Consider the following 4,166-nt stretch of genomic DNA (forward strand, 5'->3'; position numbering starts at 1 on the left):
TGGATGCTGATCCCAATCTTAATGTGATGGAGTGTTGGAAGTCCTTCAACATTGCTGATTGCATCACTTATATTAAACAGGCAATGCCCAATGTTGGTGAAACCTATGGAAATTGTGTGAATGATTGATTTTAAGGGTTTCCCGACCATTGACAAAAGTGAAACACGTTGTTCACGTGGCCAGGCAAGTGGGTGGTGATGGCTTTGTTAACCCCTTGAGGAAGAAATTGAAGAATTAATTGAGAGCCATAGAGAAATCTTGACTAACAAAGTTAGAGGAACTGATAAAATCCTCTATAGAAGACGAAGATGATGACGACGAACAGGAAGAGCTAGCAAATTGGAATCTTCATAAATTTGCTGAAGTGTTACAAGCAGTGAAACACTTGAATTATTTAATTTTTGAATACGATCCCTCTGTGGAACGAAGCCTCAAAATCACATGTAGTATTATGGACGATTTGAGACTGTATCAAGAAATGTTTGAGCAGCTCAAGCAACAATAGCAACAGTTGCCAATCACCATGCTTTTCAAGGGAAAACATCGAGCAGCAGCTGAGCCTGCACAATCAACTCCTCGAGCTGAACTAGAGCCAATCACTTTGTCTAAGACTCGGTCTCTGACACCTCCGTTTCCTGGATCGACATCAAGCCCTGATGACCCCATGTAATTACCCCCTGTAATTAAAAATACAGCACTGTAAAATTATATTTTGCATATGTACTTATATACTGTACATTATACATTTATACATATTACCGAACAGGATTGTGTACACAACCACATCCAGTATACTGTAGTTTATGGGCGATTTAAGGGATTTTCAAGGGTAATTTTGACTATACGCGATTTCTGCCGTATGCGCTGACTTTAGAACCTAACCCCCGTGTAAGATGCGACTCCACTGTAATCCATCATTGCTACTCTTAAACTTCCAAAGGAAAAAAGACCCACAGTCAAAAATTGTTCTGTCCTTTTAAGGATAGCTTCCTAGAGAGCTTTCTTTTATATCTACACTGATACAGCTCCAGGCCCTCTCTTCAATACATTGCTCAGAGCCTAAAGGAAAGGTTGAAAGGTTAGAGCTGGTTAATGGCTCCCAGGGCAAGGGGGAGGAGAGAGGTTAAAATTAACCCTACAATAAATTCCCTCCTCTCTGCTCTTTTTCCTTAGGAGCTGCCCAGGTCCAGGTGTGTATATGTCAGACAGGTGCGTCTGTGTATAGTTCACAACTGATTGGCTGCCCTTGGGAATTTGCTAATTTTAGTTTTAAGCAGGCCTGTTCTAAGTACAAAATCACACTTAAAACAATCCGTTTTGCTTTAAGCCCTATCTGCAACCATATTACTGTGTAACCGCTGCAAAGTGTACTGTCAAGTCTGGAACCTCCCCGCAGCTGGTTGGTGGCAGGAGCAGTGAGGCTAAGGCAGACTCCCTGCCTATGCTGCCTCCACACCCACCGCTCCTGGAAGGGCCAACGCGCCCCTGCAGCCCCTGGGGTGGGAAGGATGGGGGGCATGCTGCCCCTCTCTGCAAGCACTGCCCCTGCAGCTCCCCTGGCCCATGGGAGCTGTGGGGTGCTTGCAGGCAGGAGTAGCATGTGCAGAGGGAGACCGCAGTCCCACATGCCCTGAAGCTGCAGTGGAGCGGTGTGGGGCTGGAGTAGCCTTAGCGGCAGCCACACCACTACCATTGGAGATTGCTATTGACTGGGAGATCCTCTAGGATCGACCAGTTCGTGACCACTGGACTAGATGAGCATAATGGTCCATTCTGACAAAGTCTGTGAGTCTGTCAGAAAGCAGTCTCAATAGATATCTCTGATAGAATTCCCTGCAGATAAAATAAGAACCTGGTGAGCAGAGCCCAGAAGCTCTAAGGTAACCTGAGATGAAAGCTGGGTGGTGCAGTGGTCTGAGGCTCCAAGGAAGGGCACCTATGGCTCGTTACTGGGACCCATCCACATAATATCTATGGCTTGAAAGAACATAAAACATGATACAAATGTGTATGGCTGATGCAAGTGACTGAAGGACTTGGCTTTCCCAAGGATCCACAGAGGCTGTGGTAATAGGCAAAACAGCAGAGAGTAGGGAGTGCCAGGACAAAGCTGGTGCCAGGCATCAGGAGTTAAAGCACAGTTGTACGTTGCCAAACGCAGGCTGTTGTACATTGCCCTGGCTCTTGGGCAGCACCAAAGTTTCAAATATGTAGCTGTATTAGTCATGATCAGCCATAACAGGTCAGCACTCCAGTCTGTGCAAGTGCAATAAGGCTTAATTAACACCCTTCTACCTTCCTCTGAAAGAGCTCAAGCCATGTCAGGACCATGAAAAAACTGCCCTTCCCACCATGCCTTAGAAGGTGGGCATGTGTCACAGCCCATTTTTCTTCTTCCTTGGCAACTAGTTATCCTTACCATCTTGCTACATGTAAAGGCGGCTGAATCACCGCCTCCCTCCTGGTTAGGAATGCCAGGTGTCCGGTTTTTGACTGGAACGCCTGGTTTAAAAGGGACCTGCTGGCGACTCAAGATCAGCGCTGCTGATTGGGCTGTTAAAAGTCTGGTTGGTGGCGCAAGGGGGGTCTGGGGCTAATGCAGGCTCCCTGCCTGCCCTAACTCCATGTGGCTCCCGGAAGCAGTTGCCCGGTCCCTGCAGCTGCTAGATGCATGGGTGGCCAGGGACGCCCTGCATGCTGCATCCGCCCCAAGGGCTGGCTCTGCATTTTTAATTGGCTGGAAACTGTAATCAATGGGAGTTGCGGGGGCAGTGCCTGTAGGTGCATGGAGCCTGCCTGGCTGCCCATGCATCTTGGGTCTGCAGGGACCCGGCGGCTGCTTTCTCGGAGCTATGGGAAACACTGCCAGGACCCCACACCCCAATCCCCTGCCCCAGGCTGGAGTCTCCTGCCACACCCAGAACTCCTCATTTATGGCCACAGCTGGAGCCTGCAACCTCAGCCCAGAGCCCGTACTCCGCCCACCCCCTACCCCAGCCCGGAGCCCTCACCTGCACCCCAAACCCCTCATTCCCGGCCCCAACCCAGAGCCCACACCCTCAGCTGGAGAGCTCACCGCCCTCCTGCATCCCAACCCCCTGCCCCAATCCAGTGAAAGTGAGTGAGGGTGGGGGAGAGCGAGTGACAGAGGGAGGAGGGATGGGGACCTCAGAGAAGAGGCGGGACGGGTGTTCAGTTTTGTGTGATTAGAAAGTTGGCAACTCTACTCCTGGTGTTACTGTGATGTCTGAGCATTTACTGTCCCTGCTCTGCTGCCCGCCCCCTCCTTCGAGGCAGTAGTGCAGTGGTTAAAACACTGAAGTGAGTTATTGCCCTAAACTAAACACCATATTCCCTGAATGAGGGGAGGGTAAACGCTACCCTCCATGTCCTGACTGTCCTGACCCCAGCCCAGGTCACACCTGGGCCCAATGCAGACATGCTGCCGGGAGTTCCCACATTAAAAACCGTCACCCCTTCTGTTCCTGTGAGGAATTGTAGCCCAGCTGCCCCGTTAACAGGCAGCAGGTTTAAAACAAACAAAGGGAAGTATTTCTTCACACAACGCACAGTCAGGCTCTGGAGCTCTTTGCCAGAGGGTGTTGTGAAGCCAAGACTATAACAGGGTTCAAAAAAGAAGTAGATAAGTTCATGGAAGCTGGGTCCATCACTGGCTATTAGCCAGGCTGGGCAGGGATGGTGCCTGTAGCCTCTGTTTTCCAGAAGCTGGGAATGGGCGATGGGATGGATCAAGTGGTGATTCCCTGCTCTGTTCATTCCCCTGGGGCACCTGGCATTGGCCACTGTCGGATGCCCGGACACTGGGCTAGATGGGCCCTGCTCCCACCTGGTGCATTGTTATGGCCCAGCCTGGCCCGGCTCCCTGGGCAGATGGGGTGGCTGCCCCCAGCCCCCAGCCTGCTCCCTCCCCCACACAGGTCCCAACCTGGGACCACCCGTCGCTGCACCCTGCTGGCCCCGCCCCTTTATACTAGGCCCCTCCCCTCTTCTGGCCACGCCTCTTTATTCATTACACCTCTGCCTGAGGCCCCACCCTCTCAACTGTCCCTGAGGCCCCGCCCCTAGTCCTTCCCCTCTTTCCCACAGACCCCCCACCCCCGAGGAGGTGGGACGGAGGCCGGAAGGGGCGGGTGTTGGGGTGCGCG

Source organism: Gopherus flavomarginatus, chromosome 22, assembly GCF_025201925.1.
Source record: "Gopherus flavomarginatus isolate rGopFla2 chromosome 22, rGopFla2.mat.asm, whole genome shotgun sequence".
NCBI lineage: Eukaryota > Metazoa > Chordata > Testudines > Testudinidae > Gopherus > Gopherus flavomarginatus.